Here is a 24030-nt window from a genome sequence, read left to right on the forward strand (position 1 = left end):
AAAAGTCATGGTATAGGTGGCGATGTCCTTTCATGGATTGCAAACTGGCTAAAAGACAGGAAACAAAGAGTAGGATTAAATGGACAATTTTCTCAGTGGAAGGGAGTGGGCAGTGGAGTGCCTCAGGGATCTGTACTGGGACCCTTACTTTTCAATATATTTATAAATGATCTGGAAAGAAATACGACGAGTGAGGTAATCAAATTTGCAGATGATACAAAATTGTTCAGAGTAGTTAAATCACAAGCAGATTGTGATAAATTGCAGGAAGACCTTGTGAAGCTGGAAAATTGGGCATCTAAATGGCAGATGAAATTTAATGTGGACAAGTGCAAGGTGATGATTATAGGGAAAAATAACCCATGCTATAGTTATACAATGTTAGGTTCCATATCAGGTGCTACTACCCAAGAAAGAGATCTAGGCGTCATAGTGGATAACACATTGAAATCATCGGTTCAGTGTGCTGCGCAGTCAAAAAAGCAAACGGAATGTTGGGAATTATTAGAAAGGGAATGGTGAATAAAACGGAAAAAGGCATAATGCCTCTGTATCGCTCCATGGTGAGACCGCACCTTGAATATTGTGTACAATTCTGGTCGCCGCATCTCAGAAAAGATATAATTGCGATGGAGAAGGTACAGAGAAAGGCTAACAAAATGATAAAGGGAATCGAACAGCTCCCCTATGAGGAAAGACTAAAGAGGTTAGGACTTTTCAGCTTGGAGAAGAGACGGTTGAGGGGGAATATGATAGAGGTATTTAAAATCATGAGAGGTCTAGAACGGGTAGATGTGAATCGTTTTTTTACTCTTTCGGATAATAGAAAGACTAGGGGGTACTCCATGAAGTTAGCATGTGGCACATTTAAAACTAATCGTAGAAAGTTCTTTTTCACTCAACGCACAATTAAACTCTGGAATTTGTTGCCAGAGGATGTGGTTAGTGCAGTTAGTATAGCTGTGTTTAAAAAAGGATTGGATAAGTTCTTGGAGGAGAAGTCCATTACCTGCTATTAATTAAGTTGACTTAGATAATAACCACCGCTATTACTAGCAAAGGTAACATGGAATAAACTTAGTTTTTGGGTACTTGCCAGGTTCTTATGGCCTGGATTGGTCACTGTTGCTAACAGGATGCTGGGCTTGATGGACCCTTGGTCTGACCCAGTATGGCATGTTCTTATGTTCTTACTCAAGCCTAGCTGGTGGTCCCTCTCAGGATATCTCTTGGGGGAGCTGTCATCTGCCATCGGCCCAATGATTCACCTATTTACTACAGTGTGCTCACTCCTCCCACTTCAGGAGCTGTGCATAACAGAGTGCTAGCTCATCTATGTCTCCGCCCATCAGACATCAGAACCATAACAGATTGCAACTCAGCACGGAGATTATAACAGAGTGCCAACTCCTCCCCTATGGAGGAGCAAACTTCTATCAGATCGCTAACTCCTCCCTTCTGGGGAGCTCATTCACAACAGATTGCCAAATCCCTAGCAGGTTCCACAATGGATTGCTAACTCCTCCCCTCTGGGGGAGTAAAACCTAACAGTGCTTGGAGTCCAACCCCAGAGCTGACTTCACCACCAGATGTAGAGTGTGTGCAAAACATTGGATGTTCTGACATCCCCCTTCAGATATTGCCTTTACCATGTTTGCATGATTGTCTGTGACAAAGAACCCTATCTGAAGATTCCTGGCTGTCTGGTGTAGCTGCCAGCCCTCCAGCATCTCTCTAATACATGATAGAATATTGGCTGAGGTATGGGCCTCGTCCGTCAGGTAGGTGTGCAGTAAAGCCCACCTGCACCCTGATACTTGGTCACTGATAGAGCTGCTTCCTGCCCCTGCCTCAGCCAGTGTGCTGTTAGAGAGATGTAAGAGTGTGAAGCATTCATGGTGGTCCAGATATCGCATGTGAAATGCACACTACTCCCCTCTGCCTTAGCTAGCAGCGCCTGGATGTGACTGCGATACTGGTTGTACAGGCTGGGGATTACTTTTCTGCTAAATTTGGTTCTGGAGGGGACTTTGTAATTTGGAGCTAAAACCTGCAGCAAACGCTTGAAACCCACATTCTCCACTACCTGTAGGGGCTGGTCATCAAGGGCAATCATTTCCCCAATGCTCCTGGTTACAACTTTTGAGGCTGCCTGCCTCTTTCCCCGGGATAGCGCTACCGAACTCTACCCCATTTCCTCCATGGTGGGTTGTCGCTTCTGACACATGGCAGGGGGCTGCTGGCCTGCCATCTGACTTCTGGAAGGGACTGAGGGTGTGGGATGTCTCTGCTCCTTTTCAACCACTTTACTCTGTCTGGAAAAAGGGGACCCCTGACTGGTACTGCCACCATTCCCAGATGTCAGTACTGTTGGGTGTTGCTTCTGCATATGACGCATCATTCAAGAATTGGTTACATGGTCCACTTGCTTGCCTCTTCTAATATCCCTGGCACAGTAATTACACTGAGCAAAACGCGGATCCTCCCTCACTTTAAAGTGGCTCCAGATTACAGATTTCTTTCGTGATCCCTTCTCTATAGCCTTCGGGGTGGATGCTGGCACTGGAGTTGAAGTAGTGGGTGGACCCTGAGAAGCAATGCCAAGGGCATCAGTCACACTCTCTGCCTGCTCTGACTGCTCTTCCTCACCATTATCATCAGTTTCTTCTCTCCCCTGCAGCACTGAAGTGGAGGCTAAGACAGAACTAACTAATTCTCCTAAACCTTCTTCAGCTATTATTTCTTCCATTTCTGATGAAGGGAATCCCATACAAGATGATTCTTCATCGGAATCTGAAGCAAACAGTGACTGTGCTACATCGTCAGCACTAACTAGAGAAGTATGCTGTCGCACTGCTGCTTTTGGAACTCGCTCTTTTGCTTTCTCCATTGCCCCAACTGCCTTGGATGGCTCAGCTTCCCCTTCCCTCACCTCCAAAACAACAGGGTCAGAAACGAGTGGTAGCAGTGCATGATCTTTAAATTTAAGTTTTTCTGGCTGGAACTGCCTGCCTCTCCAGAGATTTTGGATTGGAACATGTCCTTTTTATCTTTAATGGGGGACTTCTTTTTGAAGTGCCTTCTCTGCCAGTGCCAATAACATTTTTCCTTCGACCTGTACCTTTCCCTGACATCATGGATTTTAATGTCACTGCCTACTGGGGATTTGGATTGAAAGAATTATTTCTTTATTGGTTGTAATATTCTGAACACCACTGTACCAATATATGTGTCAGTGAGGAAAACTACACACACAATGTAGTGTCTTGCTCTACACTACAACTGAGACTGCACAAAAATTGAAACTCCAGATAAAACACTGGAAGCCTCAGCCTGACTACTCCTGCTGTGTGTCTGAAAGCCAAATTCCTACAGTACTCCTCTCTGTGCACTCACTGTGATACTGCTTATAGTTGTACAATGCCCAGACAGCCAGAGAAAAAAAGAACTCTGTACTGTGGCACCACTGCAACTCTCCCACTATCTTCCACCCACCCCACCCAAACCCTGCCTGCAACCTATCCTGGGGGGGGGGGGGAGGGTAAGATCAGCAGCAAAATGCCACTGCTGGCAGCTTGTCACTCCTTTTCTCTCAGTGAGTGAGACAGAGAGACAGTGCAGCACTGCAGTAAAAAAAAGACTGGCTACCTGGCACAGCAGCAAAAAAGGACAAAAAGCTTTTTCAGCAATTAAATAGGTAAGATTTGAGACACTCTGAGAGAGCTCAATCCAGCAAACAACCTCCTCAGATGGAACCTAAGAAGAAAGTGCACTGTGCTACACTTACTCAAGATAGAAAAAAAACAGGATCAGCATCACTAGGTCCACAGAGCAGCGATTGGCTGAATTAGAAAAATGCTTCGCTCTGATATGTTGGCATTCTGGTCTCCTTGCCAACCTGTCTGTCCCACTCTATGACACAGCTGTGAGGTCACTTATGAATCACAGGAAAGAGCTGGTTGCTATGGATACTCCCACATGACCTTCTCCTATTGCAAAAGGCTGATAAGAAAGCACTGTGAACCAAACAAATGAAACTAATAGGATATGTTTCATTCATGGGGGTCCCCATTCATTTTGTGGACCCACAAATGAAACAAAAAGGGACCTATTAGTTACGAGTGTCACATTCATTGTAAACAAATGCATATACATATGTGAAAAACAATACTGCAAGTTAGACGTACAACTTACATATACAATCATGCTGTGAGCTATATGCATAAAATACATGCACAACCATGCCGCAAGCCATACATGCATAGCTATGCTGTAAATCATGCACACAAACTATTATGTGCTACTATGTTGCAAATTAAACACACAGGTTGCACGTACCACTATATTGCTTGTTGTATGCACAAAATGAATTTGGTTATTTCAATTTGGTTATTTCAATTTGCTTATCTGTGAGCTACATGTGCCATTAATATATATGCACACATACATCCAAGCCTCATGAACAATTATTTTTTGCACATATATAAGCTCTGAACTGCTGTAAGTTACACATGTAATAAATATATGCACATGAACAGCACAGTACATATCAGTGAAGATCTGATGTGCTTTGGAATGAGGAAATATCCACAAAGATGAGATTTGTACAATGTGCTCTCACCCTAGCCTGATTCACTCTCTACTTGGGTGCTATGTACTTGTGCTGTTTGTACATCTGACTATGCATGTAAAACTGCCCCACAAACCCTAGACCACCACCAAAACCTCACCTCGAGTTACTAGATGACCCTCCTATAGTGGTATAAATAGATGACTAATATGTGTGTCACCCCAGAGGTTCTCTCTCTCTCTCTCTCTCTCTACTCCACTCCACTCCACTCCACTCCTTTCCTCTCTCCCCTCTCCCTCTCCCTCTCTGCCTGAAACGGGATTTGTAATGCAATATTTATCATGAATCCTGTTTTGGGCATATCGCACAGCTTAATGCCAGGAAAAAAGGTATAGTTATTTCCAGCATTAAAACATGCATTATGCTATCGCACACAATGTTAAACATCCCTAATTTTCATAAACCCTGCCCAAACTCCTCCCCAAATTTGCAAAGCTACGACGCTGGCATGTGTATGTCCTGTGACTGCTCCCACCCGACTGAATGTCTGCTGTGGGATAAAGTCTGCTGGGAAATAACTCTCCTGTGTCTCCCGAGCGCAATCCCCGTTCCATCGCCGTGGGTGCCATCCATTGCATAGGGAAGCAAAAAAGCTAGCAGACAGTAAAAAAAAACCAAACCATAAATAGTTATGGCTATATTTGTTAGAGATGTGCATTCATCCTGGTTTGGGGAGCCCGAAACCCGAAGGAATTTTTCCCGATTTTCGGGAAAAAAAATTTTTTGGGTTTAGTGTGTATTAATGGGGTTAGTGCATGCTAACTCTCCATTAGTGTGCACTAATTCCCGTTAGTGCGTGCTAATGAAAAAATGTTAGTGCGCACTAACGGGAGTTAGTGAGCACTAACGGGGAGTTAGCGAGCACTAATGGGGTGGGTGGGTGTGGAGCTGCGTGTGCTGAACACGCAAGCCCAAATTTGCAATGCTACGATGCTGGCATGTGTATGTCCTGTGACCGCTCCCACCCGACTGAATGTCTGCTGTGGGATAAAGTCTGCTGGGAGATAACTCTCCCATGTCTCCCGAGCGCAATCGCCGTTCCATCACCGTGAGTGCCATCCATTGCATACGGGGGTCAGCCTCCGGCTCTCCCTGCTCACTGAAGAGACTCCCGTCCATTTTGTCCCATAATTCCTCATCACAGTTCAACTACGCCTGACTCTTGTGCTCCTGGCTCGCTTGGAGAATGCCGGCTGTACAAACCAACATGGGGCTTACCGTAATGGGTCCCTGTGTCCCACCACTTCTGTCATATTAAGAAAGTCCTCCATCCAGTCGACAGAGTTGTCAGGACTCCTCATCTCACTCTCCAGCGTAGCCGATTCAACGCCCGCTCTCCTTCAGTCGCCTGATGTGCACCGTCCATGCAAGCCGGAAAAACATCTGTATAGTTTTCTATCGGATTCACTTGTGCATCTGCCTGGGCATGCCCTCCCAAAGTTCCGGTAGAGCAATGGAGTGCGGGCAAGCCCTTGGATTCCCTGACCATGGAACTGCCTCCCTGTGGAGTACGAAGATGTGTTACATCCGAGCCAGTTTATCGCCCTCGCTCCACCCTCTTTTCCGCTGTGGCGACTCCCTCTGGGCCTGATGGACGGCTTGCGGCCGAGGCGTCCTCCTGCTGCTTCTCCTCTTTGATTGCTACTACGATCAAGTTAGCAAGGACTCGAATCTTCTCTTTTGGGAATGAATCCCCAAGCTACTCTGCCTCCCTATACTTACATGGAGTACCCGCTCCTCGGGGGCTCCGTTCTCGCTCTTCTTGATTTCAGCTTGCAGGACAGGATCCGGTACTCACTCCTCAAGGGCCTATGGTCCCAAATACTCAGAAGACTCCTATTGCCTGGTGGCGATCGCAGACGTGAACACAGTGAGTTCTATTTCAGATAGGAACTGGTACTCGCTCCATGAGGGCCCTTGTTTCTAATCCCTAAGACTCCTTACTGTATAAGACGTTATTGGAGGTCGTGAGTTACTATTGCAGATTGCAGATAGGAACCAGCACTCGCTCTATGAGGGCCTATGTTCCTAAATCTCTCCTAGCCTCTCTTCTATTCCAGAAGCCATCCCATATACAGTTATTATAAGTTCTATTTCAGACGGCCTATAGTAACCAGTACTCGACTACGGCTCCTGTTCCTGAATACTGAAGACTCTCTGTTGCATAAGAAGACATTACAGATATCTACAATTGTGAGTGTATCGTCTACCACTGATTATATGTCCAGCATACCCTGTCTACTCACTACTTATAGTCTCTCCTTGCAGCTCAGAAACTCAGAGATCATGATTCCAGTATCTGAAGGATTTCAGCCCTGCTGGGCACATCAGCTCACTACTGCCATCTCTGGTGATTCTACTTCCAGTTTAATAAAGAACTATCTGCGTCTGTCGCAATACTCCAGCCTAGCCAGTGGTCCTTCTCAGGATCTCCTCTTGTGGGTGCTGTCTTCTGCCATCAGTATGTTCCTTCATCTGCGCTGACTCTGCGCCTGGGAAATCCATTCATTCATATAACTAAGAACTTATATTGCCATGCTGGGTCAGACCAAGGATCCATTAAACCCAGCATCCTGTTTCCAACAGAGGCCAAACCAGGTCACAAGAACCTGGCAACTACCCAAACACTAAGAAGATCCCATGTTACTGAAGGGTTTAATAGTAGTGGCTATTCCCAAAGTAAACTTGATTAATAGCAGTTAATGTACTTCTCCTCCAAGAAGCTATCCAAACCTTTTTGGAACCCAGCTACACTAACCGCAGTGACCACATCCTCTGGTAACAGATTCCAGCATAATTGTATGTTGAGTGAAAAAGAATTTTGTCTGATTGGTTTTAAATGTGCTACTTGTTAACATCAAAGAATGCCTTCTATTATCTGAACGAGTAAATAACTGATTCACATCTACCCGTTCTAGACCTCTCATTAATTTAAACACCTCTTTCATATTGCCCCTCAGCCATCTCTTCTTCAAGCTGAACAGCCCTATCCTCTTTTAATCTTTCCTCATACGGGTGCTGTTCTCTTCCCTTTATCATTTTAGTTGCCCTTCTCTGTACTTTCTCATATCTTTTTTGAGATATGGCAACCAGAATTGTATACCGTATTCAAGGCGGGATCCCACCATGGATCGATACAGCGGCACCACGACATTCTTCGCCCCATTCACCTTTCCCTTCCCCATGTTTGATTTTGATCGCCACAGCACACTGAGCCGACAACCCCAATGCACCATCTACCATGACACCCAGACGTCCCTCCTGGGTGGCAGCTCCCAACAAGGAACCCAACTTCGTGCAGCCACAGCAAGGGCCATCCTTCCCCACATGCATCACCCTGCACCTATCCACGCCAAACCTCATCTGCCATTTGGATGTCCAATCCTCCAGAACCAAAAGGTCCTCATGCAATTCATCACAACCCACTTTTTAAACTATTGTCTGGTGTTTAACATGGGTGAATCAAGCATGACTCAAAAGCCAGGTCATTATTGCGAGCTTTATACCCTCCCCCCATGAGAAGAAACAAATAAAGAAAGTGTACAATAACTGCATTCCTACCACGCTTTTGCCAACCTCCAAAGCAGAGAGAACAAACTTGCCTTCCCAAGGCATGCTTCAGCGGCAAAAAGGGGGGTATGCAGTTCTGCTCCCCTCTACAATCCACCCTGTATTAACTCTCTTGAACTGCCTGGTCTCCTGGGAGTAGTAGAACTCCACCGCCTGTTTGCAGATCTTTATTCCTAAGGGGGAAACTGATACCCCCCCAGAAGCCGCGCCTTCCTAGCCTCCAGGCTCATCCACACACAACCCATGCATACTCACACTGCAACTTTGGAGGCACACCAACCCAAGAGCACTGCAAAGTCGGAAGCACACCAACTCAAGAACTGGCCCTGTGCCTCTCCTGCTGGTACCACCATCGCAGGGTCGACTTCCTCCCCTCACTCTCCCTACCTTGCCCAACACTGACCACTCCCTAGCAGTGAAATGGAAAGACACTCAACCCAGCGCGGGGAGGCACAAAGAGCACCCACCATTGCCGGCCATTCTTTGCGATGAAGAAGTCGCAGGTCAGCCACTGAGCTGCCTGGTCCCCGCTTCCCCCACCACGTTGACCCCAACCCCCATCGTAGTGCCTGGGACGGGCCATCTCCTTTCTTCCCCCACAAGTCCTCCTTCCTCCTCCGGAAACCCCACCGACAGCGTGCATTAGTCAGACCTGCGGCCGCAAGCCTGCAAGCCCTCCCACAGAAAGGGGTAAGTGCCCGTTCAGAAAGCTGCAGCCAGCATGCTCTCCTTTTTTTTTTTTATCTTATCGGAGGGGCAGGAAAACGAAAGGCCCTCCTTGCCCCTTTCCGCCCATGACACCGCAGGAGTCATGTCTCTCCTCTGAAAACACCAATCTAAAGCATAGGGGTGACTCGGGATCCTGTCCTGCCTCGCACGTGGCAAGGCGGCAGGTAAGCACACGTTACCCGTGCACGGCATTCAGGGCAGCCTCTGACCCACGCGGCTCTCGTCCCAGACTGGGCCGGGACTGTGCGGGCATGGGCTTGCCTCCCCTTTTTTTTTGTGCTGTACAACCTGCGGCCCCAACACCCCTGAAGCAAACCGCTACGTCTCCCCCTCAACCATAGCCATGAATCTATGCTCCCTGGGCAATCCCCTAGTTACCGCACATGATTCTTTTTGCCGGCGCGAAATCAAAAGAGGGCTCCCTGGTCTCCTTCACGGCCCTTTAAAGGGCCAATGATGTCATTGGCCGGTGCCGCTGATGTGCCCTCAGACTGAGGCAACCCGGGGCAGGTCTCAGCGCCTGCCATCGCGCTCCCGCGCCTGGAGGATGCAACGGCCTGCTCCCAAATCGCGCGCTGTCGCTCTCGCCAGCCTCGCCACACCCCTCTTGTTCCCTTCCCCCCATTTCTTGTCGGGTCTCCATTCTTTATGGGGTGGGCGGCGCATCGGTTAAGGGTAGGCTCTGGCCAGTAGGCTAAGGCCCACCTATTTCTTAGTGTTGTGTTTAGTTAGGAAAGGGAAATTATGCACATACAGGCCTATATAGCAAAGTGTGCTCAGCTGAGCGCACTGTTTAACACATGGTTGGAACTGCGTTTTGGACACATATCCACAACCCCTTATACCATAAGGGGTTTAGAGTGTCTAAAAAGTGCATCCAAACGCCCCCCCCCCCCCCCCCCCCGGAACTAATATTGCTTAGCACATACAAATTCATGTTGATGAGGCTATTAGCTATTTGCTCCAAATAAAAAAAAAAATAAGTGCGCCTGAACTGCATATTTTTATGCTCAGTAGTTAATGTCAGCCCAGAACAAGTGTTAATTTCAATGTGGCCCAAAAAAGTGTACAGAAAAGTAGAAAATACTAGAGGTGTGATTCGGCTGAACCTTTTGGTTCGGCATTCATTATCAGCCTGCAGCGGGAAATTTAGTTTCCAGTGGTTCGGGCCGATTTTTTTTTCGGCTGTTCCGAACCAAAAAAACAAAAACACCCCAACCCTTCAGATTTAATTAATTACAATCCCCCATCCTCCCGACCCCCCAAAACTTGCCTAAAGTCCCTGGTGGTCCAGCGGGTGTCCCGGGAGCTATCGCCCGCTCTCAGGTCATTGGCTGCCAGTAAACAAAAGTGGCCCTTTGCCCTTACCATGTGATAGGGGCTATTGGTGCCATTTGTCGGCCTCTGTCACATGGTAGGAGCAATGGACGGCCGGCGCCATCTTAAAAAATGTTGTGGGACATTGCCCATGCCTTGCCCACACCCCACTCATGCTCCATCCCTTTTTTGGAACTTTTTATTTGTGTGCGTAGCGGGAGATACACGTGTACATGGGTGGCTTTTAAGATTTGCTCGCAGCGCATTGACGCGTCTTGTGCGCATATCTCCTGGTTTTGACAGGTTCCGGGTTTTTAAAATGCATCTTTATATACATAATTTTGAAAGTTATGGGGTGAATTTTCATACCTGTGTGTGGGCATATATGTGCACGTGCTACCTGGCGCTACCCAGAGTGCACACATGCTATAAAATTGGGGGTCAGCAAGCACAAGGAAGTGCTCGCAAACCTAAATTGGAGCAGCCTATGAGGGAACTTCCCTTCCCCCTAAACTAACCTTCCCACCCCTTCCCCTAACCTATCCCCCCAGCCCTATCCTAATCCCCCCAAATTTTAATTCACCTTTTGCGCCTGCCTGGAGGCAGGCGCAGGTTGTGCATGCTGCCAGCCTGCTGACACACGATCCTCTGACAAAATGGCAAATGGCCGCTGTGCCGGAGGCCTCTGGCCCTGCCCCTGGATCACCCTGCCCCACCCCTGGACCGCCCCTTTTGTAAAGCCCTGGGATTTAGTCATGTCCCAGGGCTTTACGCGCTTCGCCGGGCCTTTATAAAATAGGCCTGGCCCATGTAGGGCTTTTAAAATCAGCCCTATATGCATATGGAGCCAAAAAATTCAGATATTAATTGGCTTCAACAAAGGATGTTCTCAATTTCTAGCAATTCTTGTAAAGAATTGTGAAAAACTAGTAATGTTAGTGAATTTTGACCCTGTTCATCTATTTCACTTCATCTTCTCCCTACCCATAAAAAATAGTTAATCCATCAATGAAGATACAGTATATAAAAATATAAAAAATTGAAGAGAAAAGCACTGTTCTTCATAATTACTGTCTATTTGCTATGTCTTCTAAAGCTACAGAATGTTCAATATTAACACACTGAGAATTATATTCACTCAACCAACCTACCCTAAACACAATGTCAGTATAGTGAAATATTTATTGCTAAAGAAAGTAAGGGTTTAATTAAAAATGAGAAAGATAAGGTTTTGAAAGGATTGAAATATTTGTCTCGAAAGAATTACTTTTTGCCATGCACATCTAAGAGAAATAAGCAAATTACTTTTACTGTGACTTGCAGCTATATTCATTTAAAAAAAAAGTCCGTTCATAATTATAGTTTTATTGAATTTATGGAGTGTCCTAGCCTAGGTAAACCTATATTTTCTGTAATTCATTAAATTTGGAATGAAATACAAGTATTTGTTAGACAACCCAGCACAACTCAAGCAATAAGCAATGGGGAGAATATTTTTTAAAGGAAAAGAAGAACTAACCAGGGGCCAGATATACTGAAGGATTTCTCCTATTTATATCAAAGGTAAACATATTTAGTAGGGATGTGAATCGTGTCCTCGATCGTCTTAACGATCGATTTCGGCTGGGAGGGGGAGGGAATCGTATTGTTGCCGTTTGGGGGGGTAAAATATCGTGAAAAATCGTTAAAAATCGAAAAATCGAAAAACCGGCACATTAAAACCCCCTAAAACCCACCCCCGACCCTTTAAATTAAATCCCCCACCCTCCCGAACCCCCCCCAAATAACTTAAATAACCTGCGGGTCCAGCGGCGGTCCGGAACGGCAGCGGTCCGGAACGGGCTCCTGCTCCTGAATCTTGTCGTCTCCAGCCGGCGCCATTTTCCAAAATGGCGCCGAAAAATGGCGGCGGCCATAGACGAAAAAGATTGGACGGCAGGAGGTCCTTCCGGACCCCCGCTGGACTTTTGGCAAGTCTCGTGGGGGTCAGGAGGCCCCCCACAAGCTGGCCAAAAGTTCCTGGAGGTCCAGCGGGGGTCAGGGAGCGATTTCCCGCCGCGAATCGTTTTCGTACGGAAAATGGCGCCGGCAGGAGATCGACTGCAGGAGGTCATTCAGCGAGGCGCCGGAACCCTCGCTGAACGACCTCCTGCAGTCGATCTCCTGCCGGCGCCATTTTCCGTACGAAAACGATTAGCGGCGGGAAATCGCTCCCTGACCCCCGCTGGACCTCCAGGAACTTTTGGCCAGCTTGTGGGGGGCCTCCTGACCCCCACGAGACTTGCCAAAAGTCCAGCGGGGATCCGGAAGGACCTCCTGCCGTCCAATCTTTTTCGTCTATGGCCGCCGCCATTTTTCGGCGCCATTTTGGAAAATGGCGCCGGCTGAAGACGACAAGATTCAGGAGCAGGAGCCCGTTCCGGACCGCTGCCGTTCCGGACCGCCGCTGGACCCGCAGGTTATTTAAGTTATTGGGGGGGGGGGGGTTCGGGAGGGTGGGGGATTTAATTTAAAGGGTCGGGGGTGGGTTTTAGGGGGTTTTAGTGTGCCGGCTCACGATTCTAACGATTTATAACGATAAATCGTTAGAATCTCTATTGTATTGTGTTCCATAACGGTTTAAGACGATATTAAAATTATCGGACGATAATTTTAATCGTCTTAAAACGATTCACATCCCTAATATTTAGCTCTAGGACTCTGCATTTCTAGAGCCTATTTACATTAGGAATAATGTAATAAGCCACACTGAGCTATCAAGGGTTTTTATTCAGATTTTAAGATGGGTGTTTTGGGGATAACTTTACTCAGGCATGTAAGATAATGGGCAACCTTTGGGGGGAAGTAGGGGAGACTTTTCAAAAAAGATGGACTCTAAATTCACCAGGGTGGAGCCAGGCTGCTGGCATTAACCTTTAAAAAGAAGAGAGAACAGCTTTTAAACTAGAACAAGGGGGAAAGCAGACAGGTGCTCAGCAAGGTATGGTTCAGAGAGAGGTATCTTTAGGGAGATATCTCCTGCTTACCAATGATGCACCAATTATGAATTATAATAGCCATGCACAGGCCAAATTCTGACAGGCTCCAGACACTGTCACACATAGCAAAAGATGGAATTTTGCCCAGGTATTTTAAAACCTTGATTTGTGGAAAATGAAGAGACCTTGTCCTAATACACTCAAGGATACCTTATCAGAGATGACTGTTTGTCAGTTCCTGTGCAAATATAAAGCTGACAGAGAGGTAATGACTTAAGATCCTAAGTAAGTGTCAGGGACAGTAAGCAAGCAGAAAGACCCTTACCCTTAGTTGTATGTGTGGGGAGCATCCTGAGATGGAGAAAAACACTCTGACACATAGCTTGGCATAGGGACTTGGTAGTTCTCCCCTTGAATGAATAGGAGGGAAGAAAAGGATCTGCAATGAGGCAGGACCACTCCCAAAGTAATGGGGAGAGGGGAAAAATACCTACAATTTGGCAAAAGACTCTCCACCCACCATGAGTTTATGCATGAGCTTGTAAATATCAGCTGGGAAGTATAAGACAGGGGGGAGGGGCAAGGAAGAGATCAGGAAGAACGGACCCCCTGGGGGAGAGCAGCCCTGAAAGAAGGAGGAAAAAGGCAAGCAACAGATCCCCCCCCCCCCACCCCAAAAAAAATAAAAAAAAGAAGGCACAAACCCTGAATGCAAACCCGGGGAGAAAACTCAGAGAACAAGAACCTGTGATGAGGTGTCCCTGGAAGTGAAAGAGGGGCCAGAGACAGACCAGCTCTTCATACTATTAAGAAGGGAGAAGGCTAGGTGTGGCCAGGTGATTGGAGAGAGGAGACCCTGGCTGAGGTGCAGAGAATGACATGGAGTCATAGATGAGGAAGGGTGAGAACCAGCACAGCCAGCCAGCAAGCACCAGAGCCAGAAGCTAGCCTCCTTCCTGCACAGTCTGACTGCTCTGCCAGTATCAAGCCCAGGAAGCAAGCCTCACTCCTGCGCACATTCTCCAGCTCTCCAGCCAGAACCTGCTTCAGAGGTGAACACAGCTACCACCTGAAGTTGGAATCAGGGGTAAGTAAGTTAGCCATAAGTATTAATATCTTAAGCAAGCTAAAGTTTATGGCATGTTTTGTTAACACCCATGATACAGAACCTTCTTTAGGGAAAACTGGTGCTTAGTGGCCAGGATGTTAGAGATAGGAATTGTTGTTATTTTATAAATGCTATGTCCTGCCAAATCTGATAAATAAAAGTCTATTTCTGAGGAGAATACACGTTGTCTTTTCACTGACTTAAGAGTGCAAGTAAGGTGGGTGGGCAGCTGGCAGTGTCTTGTAGCAGACAGATCCCTGCACCCCTAAACCTGCTTAAATATCTTCCAGAGATAATAATGAAACAGGAGAGTTAGTGCATCCTAATAGAGAGGTTCCAATAAAAGCAAAAGTAGTCTATATGTGCCTACAAGTGAAGAACCACCTGAGTTAAAAGATTCCAAATTAGCCATGTCAATTGATAAATAGTTTATTAATACAAACAAAAAACATACTTTGAAATGTCTATATGCCAATGCAAGAAGTCTAAGTAGTAAGATGGGAGAGTTAGAATATATAGCACTGAATGAAGAGGTAGACACTGGCATCTCAGAGACCCGGTAGAAGGATAATAACCAAAGGGACAATGCTAATACAGGGTATAAATTATACAGGATACAAATTATTACAGTGATATGTTGGATGAATTTGGTGAGGAGGTAGCACTTTATATTCAGGATGATGTAGAGTCTAACAGGATAAAGATTCTGCAGGAGACAGGAACCATAACTTTTAAACAGCCGTGCGGGCGCACATGTATATGCATATGCTGACTCGTGCCAAAGTATGCCGCCATTTAATAGGGATGTGAATCGTTTTTTGACGATTTAAAATATCGTCCGATATATTTTAAATCGTCAAAAATCGTTAGAGCCGCGATACAATAACAATTCCCCCGATTTATCGTTAAAAAATCGTAAATCGGGGGAAGGGGGAGGGGAAGGGGGAGGGCGGGAAAACCGGCACACTAAAACAACCCTAAAACCCACCCCGACCCTTTAAAATAAATCCCCCACCCTCCCGAACCCCCCCAAAATGCCTTAAATTACCTGGGGTCCAGAGGAAGGGTCCCAGTGTGATCTTTTACTCTCGTGTGGGAACAGCTATAAATGTGTCCATGTACATTTATATGAATACTGTTGGAAATCAGTAGATTTGTATAAATGGTTTCCCCATCCCAGTTCTGCCCCTGGGAATTCCTCTTTCAAGAACACATAGAAATAGATGTGTACTACTATGCACAAAGGCCCAGGGGCAGAAGATCATGTATGCATGGAAATGCTTTGGAAATCAGGCCCTAAATTATTGCAGCAGAATTCCCTTACAATACAATGTTTTTGTTACAGCCATATACTATAACACTAAATACATCCTGGAAGAAGCTGAATCAAGGATAATATATATACCTTCTAGACCAGAAAATAAATCAGATTACCTTACTGTAGATTCCCTAGGTAGAATAAAATATTAAAGAAAAATTATTATTGCCATATTTTATAATGTTTTTAACATTATTTTTCACTAGCTTTTTGTGCAATTGAGCAGCACAGTATGCCCTCTTAGATCAATAGCCTGCATAACTTCCCCTTCATTCCGTGGACCTGATTCTCATCCACAAAACAAATGCTGTGTGTTTGATCTCATCAAAAATGCCTTAATATTTTAGTGCTGAATACTTTACAGCTGCAAATGCAGAATCTGAATTCTTGGCTCTATTCTCAATTTAAATCACAAACTGCTATGGGCCCAATCTAACAAAGATTCTACCCATAAGAACAAAACTGATAAATTAAGCCATGTTAATCCATTCTGAATATTTGACATAGTAACTTAGGGCCTGATTTTGAAAACCATTTAGACTCTTAAAACTAAATTTTACACATGTAAATGTATTTTATGCATGTGTATGGGCTTTTGAAAATTGCTACAATATATGCCTTAAGGACGGTAACTTTGATACTTTAGTGCAGGTGCACATGTATGTGCGCATGCCAGCTCGCGCCAAATAAAGTGACCATTTTATAACATACACACCTACATGCACACATGGTACAAAATAGGCTGTGTACACATACATGTGTGCAATTTTATAAGGATGTGCACATATCACACAAATGCTGCCTCTACCATGTAAATAGGGGGATTTCAGTAGACGCGCACCAACACAATTACCAATTAAACTAGTTCATTCCCATTTCTCCCAGTTAAGGGATTGGACTTCCTAACCCCCTTTTAATTAGCCTCCACACTTAAAACCCTGTTCACCTCTTTAAATTGTTTTTGTTTTCTGACTTATATGCCATCCATAAGTAAAGTTATGTAGTAGGGGTTCCGGCACACACTTGCGCATGTAAGCCTTTACGCACTGGATTCATTGAGAAATCCTGGAATGCCCTTGCCTTACCCAGACCATGCCCATGTCCCGTCCCTTTTTTGCATATCTCCCAGCTTTGGCGCACGTCAGCCTTTTCAAATTCATGGGCTTTTGAAAATTGTTATAATAGTATGTTATATTTATATGCATAACTGCTTTGAAAATTATTTTCTTAGTGAATGTCATCAGATCAGGACCATTTGGCACACCCAGTCAGCCCAATTCCCCTTCCTATACTAGTCTAATTCTGGACATCACCTTTGTTTGTCCTTATTATTGGTGTCTATATGTTAGGAGCTGCTATCTGTTGGGAGTATCAATCAGATAGGAGTTAGTAATCTGTTGGTATTTAGGAGAATTGTGGGTGGATCCTTGGACCAGTGGCAGATGACCACGCCCCTGAGGGAAGATCCCGAGAGGGACCACCGGTCGGGCTCAGAGTTAGGAGACAGACACACACTAGTTATTTTATTAGACAGTATACTGAACCACCAGAGGTGGCAGTAGTGAGCTGGAATGCCCGACTGGGCTGTAGTCCCTCAGATACTGGAACAGCAATCCCTGGAGGCTGAGCTGTAGAGAAACTGAAATAAAGTGAATAGGCAGGGTATGCAGGGTTCATGGATAGAACCTGATGGTAACACTCACACAATGTCTCATAGAAGCCCAGGAGCTGGAATGTATAGGCCCTCGAGGAGCGAGTACCTGGTTCCATGGAAAGCTCTGAGAGAGTGATGGTAACTCACAGATGTAGTAGGCAGCGATGACTTCCAGGCAGAAGTGAATACTGAGCAAGTCTGGGAATGAGGGCCCTCGAGGAGCGAGTACCAGTTCCAGACTGTCACCTGAAAAACAAAGGAGAAAGCGATGCCCCCAAGGAGCGAGTACCCCTGGTAAGTCCGAGGAGGCAGAGTAGCTTGGAATCCGAAGCGAATCCATTCCATTCCTTGCTAACTCGATGTGATAGCAAATTCTAAGACCTTTTATATCTGTCGAGGGTGACGTCATCTCAGGGGGACACCCCTGAGGTTCGCGCCATCGCCGGAACTTCAATCGGGGCTGCGCCGCGCGTGTGCCCCTAGGCCTCCAGGAAACATGGTGGGTTACAGCGTCTAGCTGGTACGGGGACGCTAGAGGACTTCGGCAAGAGGACACCATGGCAGCCAATCTTCCCGCGGTCGAAGAGGGAGGCGCCAAAGAGGTAAGGAGGGCAGAGAGAGGGCATCGGGAACTGACAGACACAACAGTATCCCCCTTCAAAGGGCGATTTCCTCTTCGGGTACCAGGCTTAGGTTTTGAAGGATGCACGAGGTGGAACTGATGAAACATCTCTTTATCAAGGATATTGGTCTGAGGCTCCCAAGAGATCACTTTGGGGCCGAAACCTTCCCACTTTAGAAGGTATTCAAAAGTCTTGCCTCTTTTACGAACATCCAGAATCTCTGTGACTTTGAGTTCTAATTCGGCTTCTGTATTGATGATAAGTGAGTCTTGAGATGTAGAAGATAGTTCACTAGAAGTTGTATCATCTTCGTCTTGAGATATTGAAGAACATTCATTGGTTAGTGTGTTGTCTTCATCTTGAGATATTGAAGAACATTCACTGGTTAGTGTATTGTCTTTGTCTTGAGATATTGCAGAACATTCACTGGGTATCGTATCATCTACCTTTCCCCCAAAGCAAATGTCCGCACTAGCTGGCGACTCTGATGGTTGAGTAAAGTCCTTCTGTAGATTCTCTTCCATTTTTTCCGACGTTGCTTTATTCTCAAAAGCTGTGAGAAAGTACACCTATCCTTCTGGAGGCTCAGCTTTAGACTTCTGTCATATGGCACAGTCATAGGGCTCCTGTGGAGGAAGAATATCAACTACTTCTTTGGAGAAGATATCCCTGAAGGGGGTGTACTGGAGCGGAAGTCCCGGTACTGCTGGAGTCGCAGGCTTGCCAATAATATGCGATATTTCCTTAAGGCATTTCCCATGACATTCTGGGCCCCAGTGAGAGAGATCCAGAGATGCCCAGTCAAATTGGGGTTGGTGTACTTGCAACCAGGGTAACCCCAGGATGATAAGATGCATAGCCTTTTCCAGTACGAAGAAGGAGAGTGATCCCGTATGAAGAGCTCTGGTGTGGAGAGTAACTGATTCGGTTTGGCAAGTCAAATCTCCCGGTAAGGGCTCTCCATGAATGGAGGATAATTGTAGTCGGTTTTTCAACTTGATGAAGGGGATCCTCAAATATTCTACTAGACTTCTGAGAATGAAGTTGCCTCCTGCCCCCGAGTCCACCAGGACAGGAATCTGAACCGTGACTGGTCCATAGGACAAGGAGACTGGGAGAGAGAGCGTAAGAGAGGGCACAGTAAGGCCTAAGAATAGTCCTCCTGTAGGACTTTGGCCCGTCCGAGCTTTCAGACGAATGGAGCATGTAGAAACATCATGGCCAGGCTGACCACAGTCCATGCAAAGGCTGCGCTTCTTCCGAAATCTTCTCTCCTTGGAAGTCAAGCGTCCATGACCAAGTTGCATAGGTCCATCTGTATCAGAAGCAGGGATTACTGGAACCATCCGAGGTGCACAGACAGCACTAACCTGTTTCAACCCAGGTAACACCTTAGGCCAGAGTTCCTTCACCTTGTCCCGGAGCCGGTGATCAACCCGAGGGGCCAAGGCTATTAATTCGTCCAGTGAGTCAGGTGTTTGACAAGCAGCCAGCTCATCCTTCAAACGGTTATCCAGGCCTCTGCAAAAGACAGTCTTGAGACATCTGGGGTCCCAGCACAGTTCTGCCACAAGAGTTTTGAACTCTATGGCGAATTCAGCCAATGATCTGTTGCCTTGCTTCAAATCCACTAAATCAGAACCGGCTACAGAGGTTCAAGCAGGGTCATTGAAAATGGATTTAAATAAGTCCATAACTCCTTCTATGTCCTGCAAAATGGAGTCCTTGCGTTCCCACAAGGTGGATGCCCAAGACAGGGCCCTACAATCCAGGTATGAAAGGATGTAGGTAGTCTTGGAGAGAGCAGTAGGAAATAGAGACGGCTGTAAGGCAAAGTGCATGCAGCACTGGTTCAAAAAGCCCCGGGTCTTCTGGATTTCTCCAGAAAAGCAGATTGGAGCCACCAGTGGTAGAGCAGTCTTCAAAGTTACCTCCGGTGACTGACCTTCTTGGTTGTAGGCTGTGCCTTGAGCCTTGTGTGTATGTAGCTGATGAAATGCTGCAGTAAGTTTCTCCAAGGCGTTTTGCTGCTCTGTAATGCGCTGTTGTTCTCATTTTCACACTTATATGTTGTGTCATAATTCATATTTACACTACATTTTCATGTTACCATTTTATTTGTGTGTTTCAGTTATGTTCTTATTATTATTTTTTATTATTTACAAGTATGTGTTATTGTATGTTGTAGCCCCTGATGTAGCCCCATTGTAAGAGGGCGAAACTCGGCCAGAGTTGGGCATTGTTCATATATTCGTGTTACTACCCAATAAAGGAAATCGTTTGGACATCTGGCTGCTAATCCTGTTTTGTCGCCCTCACAGCTTTGTTAGACAGCCTTCCTTGCTGTTTCTTCAGTCCTGTAATGCGCTGGGCCAGGCCTGGTATAGCCTGCAAGTTGTGCCAGATCCATGGAGTTAGCAATCTGTTAGGAGCTGCTATCTGTTGGGAGTATCAATCAGATAGGAGTTAGTAATCTGTTGGTATTTAGGAGAGTTGTGGGTGGATCCTTGGACCGGTGGAAGATGACCACGCCCCTGAGGGAAGATCCCGAGAGGGACCACCGGTCAGGCTCAGAGTTAGGAGACAGACACAGACTAGTTATTTTATTAGACAGTATACTGAACCACCAGAGGTGGCAGTAGTGAGCAGGAATGCTCGGCTGGGCTGTAGTCCCTCAGATACTGGAACAGCGATCCCTGGTGGCTGAGCTGTAGAGAAACTGAAATATAGTGAGTAGTCAGGGTATGCAGGGTTCATGGATAGAACCTGATGGTAACACTCATACAATGTCTCATAGAAGCCCAGGAGCTGGAATGTATAGGCCCTCGAGGAGTGAGTACCTGGTTCCAGGGAAAGCTCTGAGAGAGCGATGGTAACTCACAGATGTAGTAGGCAGCGATGACTTCCAGGCAGAAGTGAATACTGAGCAAGTCTGGGAATGAGGGCCCTCGAGGAGCGAGTACCGGTTCCAGACTGTCACCTGAAAAACAAAGGAGAGAGCGAGGCCCCCGAGGAGCGGGTACCCCTGGTAAGTCCGAGGAGGCAGAGTAGCTTGGAATCCGAAGCAAGTCCATTCCATTCCTTGCTAACTTGATGTGTTAGCAAATTCTAAGACCTTATATATCCGTCGCGGGTGACGTCAACTCAGGGGGACGCCCCTGAGGTTTGCGCCATTGCCAGTACTTCAATCGGGGCTGCGCCGCGCGCACCTGCCCCTAGGCCTCCAGTAAACATGGCGGGTTGCAGCATCTAGCCGGTCCGGGGACACTGGAGGACTTCAGCTAGAGGACGCCGCGGCAGCCAATCTTCCCGCAGTCGAAGAGGGAGGCGCCAAAGAGGTAAGGAGGGTGGAGAGAGGGCGTCGGGAACCGACGGACACAACACTATACTAAAGGAAATTGACAAAAACTTGAACATCAACAACATGTCACTCCTTTTCATTTTGCTATTTGATGGAAAGTATAGGCAAGTGTTCTTGCTAGGGATATTATTTGAAATGAATGGGTAAAATGCAATGAATGAGTCCATTTTTGCTTTGTTTCATTATTTCCAAAACAAATGAATGGCATTTCTGAAAATACCCAAATGTTTTTTGTTTCATTCAGTTTTTGATTCATTATAGGTAAAGGGGTAAGGAATATGATTTTTTTTTCTCTTCAAGCCAGTATGAGTGGAGTCAGGAGGGAAAGAGACAAGGAATGAGCAGGACCAATCAACATGAGGCTCTTTTTCAACCAACCTATCCTTGTGTTTTGTTTTTTTTCAACCTGAAAGTGAAAGAAAAACTTAACTTTGAGCACTCGTTATTTTGTTCACTCATTCTTCTGTTGATTCTTATATGTGGAATATAGAGGGTATGAAGCCTGTGACATAGTGAGGTCAAAGGCGATCGGCGCCATTTTGAATACTGGCATCCGACGGCCGGAGTGCAGGAGTGCATGAGGTCGCTCCCGGACCCCTGCTGGACTTTTAGTAAGTTTTGTGGGGGTCAGGAGGGTCCCCCAAGACTTGCCAAAAGTCCCTGGTGGTCCAGCGGGGGTCTGGGAGAGATCTCCTGCACTCGGGCCGTCGGCTGCCAGTAATCAAAATGGCGCCGATAGCCTTTGCCCTTACTATGTCACATTTGTCAGCCCCTGTCACATGGTAGGAGCACAAAATGGTGCCGGCCGTCCATTGCTCCTACCATATGACAGGGACTGACCAATGGCACCAGTAGCCCCTGTGATATAGTAGGTCAAAGGCTATCGGCGCCATTTTGAAACCGGCAGTGAGGGTGTGAGTGCAGGGGATGGTTCCCGGACCCCCCGCTGGACCACCAGGGAGTTTTGGTAAGTCTTGGGGGGTCAGGAGGGTGGGGGGTTTGTTTAAATTGGGTCCTTTAGGCGGCCGAATAATTCGGCAGATTCGGTGTATTCGTGGGGAATCGCGATACGTTTCGCTTCCCCACGAATACAACGAATAGGGCCCTATACGTTGCAGATGAGAAATACATTAGAAAAGAATGCACACCCCTAACAGCTCATGTTCAGAGAGATTTGTGATCGACTATCAGCATTGACCTATAGTGACAAGCAGGCAAAGCAGCCTTTGCTTGCTCAGTCTTCCTGTGTGTAGAAATCATGCGCTTCCATTCTCTGTGTATGAGATGCTTGTACAAAGTGTCAGTTTAAGTCTTTGGTTAGTAAGCAGACAACAGTGTGTGCTTTGGGGTAGATTTTAAAAGGTGCGCACGGGCTTACATGTGCGCACGCTACCCGGCGCACACACATGTACTCCTAATTTTATAACATGCGCGCGCCAGCATGTGCATGTTATAAAATTAGGTGTCGGCGCGCAAGGGGGTGCACAATTGTGCACCTTGCAAGCCCCGAGCTGCACTGCCTTCCCCCGTTCCCTCCCAGGCCACTCCAAAATCAGAGCGGCCTGTGAGGGAAATTCCCTTCTCCCTAGCCTGACCTTCCCAACCCTTCCCCTAATCTTTCCCCACAGCCCTACTCTAACCCCCCCCCCCCCCCAACCTTTGTGTTACCTTTTGCGCCTGCCTCTGGGCAGGTGCAAGTTGTACGCACAGGCAGCCTGCCGGCACGTGATCCTCCGACACAGGGCCTCTGCCCCTCCCCCTGACCGCAGTTCTGCAGTGAAGGCGGTATTCCAAGGCTGCATGGAAGATGGGCAGCAGTGGCAGCAACAGCCACAAGGCAGACTGGTGGTGTGCCTCTCTGGCCATATCAAATGGGCTGCCAGGAAGGATCCAGGGATGGTTACGCCCAGGGAGATGAGAGGATCCACTCGCGCGCCTGTCCTGTGAGTGAGCGCAACAGGAATCTAACATCGTGTAACTACAGCAAGGGTTATTAGTCCTTATTTGCACCACCTTGCACTTGTTCACATTAAATTTCATCTGCCATTTGGATGCCCAATCTTCCCATCTCACAAGGTCTTCTGCAATTTATCGCAATCCGCTTGTGACTTAACCATTCTGAACAATTTTTTGTCATCTGAAAACTTGATCACTCTTTCTATTTCCAGATCATTTATAAATATATTGAATAGCAAGTACAGATCCCTGAGGCACTCCACAGTTTACCTTTTTCTACTGTGAAAACAGATTATTTAATCCTACCCTATGTTTCCTGTCTTTTAACCAGTTTGCAATCCATAAAAGGACATTGCCTCCCATCCCATGAATAAGAAACTGATCTGGTTCTCAAAGGAGGTGGATGAAAAAAATAAAGGCAAAAAGAACAGCATTCAAGAAGTATAAAGGATCCCAAAAAGAGAAACACTGAGGGAGATGAAGAAATAAATCAGGAAAGTAAAAGGTTAAGTGGAAGAAAGGATTGCCAAAGAGGTAAAGCAAGGTGACAAAACATTTTTCAGATATACCAGAGAAAAAAGAAAGATCCAATGACATATTGTGAAATTGAAAGGCACAAGAAACAATATGTGGAGAAATATGATGAAATGGCAAAAATATTAAACAAATACTTCAGTTCGTTGTTCACTAAAGATTGCTGGTTTACAATAATGTAGATGGGGGTGAAGTAGATGAAACTTAATTTATAGAAGAGAATATATGGGAAGAACAAAGAAAACTAAAAGT

The sequence above is a fragment of the Rhinatrema bivittatum genome, chromosome 6 (assembly GCF_901001135.1).
Source record: "Rhinatrema bivittatum chromosome 6, aRhiBiv1.1, whole genome shotgun sequence".
NCBI lineage: Eukaryota > Metazoa > Chordata > Amphibia > Gymnophiona > Rhinatrematidae > Rhinatrema > Rhinatrema bivittatum.